The sequence below is a fragment of the Mastomys coucha genome, unplaced genomic scaffold, assembly GCF_008632895.1.
Source record: "Mastomys coucha isolate ucsf_1 unplaced genomic scaffold, UCSF_Mcou_1 pScaffold16, whole genome shotgun sequence".
NCBI lineage: Eukaryota > Metazoa > Chordata > Mammalia > Rodentia > Muridae > Mastomys > Mastomys coucha.
This window is the reverse complement of record NW_022196898.1, coordinates 1,500,834-1,501,114: the sequence shown is the minus strand read 5'-3', so window position 1 is coordinate 1,501,114 and position 281 is coordinate 1,500,834.

Below are 281 nucleotides of genomic sequence, written 5' to 3'. Positions count from 1 at the left end.
TGGAGGCCAGTCTTCATAGTTCTAATTGCCCTAGATCAGTGTTTGCACATATGTGTCGTTTCTTCCCACTTCTCTTAGGCACAAGCTAGGCTGATCACTGTATAATATCCTGTGGCCTAGTGTTTGCCAAACCCCAAGAGTTTACATGGCAAGATACCTCATCATGCTAAAATGTGCGTGGACCCATGTATTTGTGGAAGGGCCTGAGATTTGTATTTCCTTCCTTCTCTCTCTCTTTCTTTTTTTCTTTTCTTTCTTTCTTTCTTCTTTTTTTTTTTTTT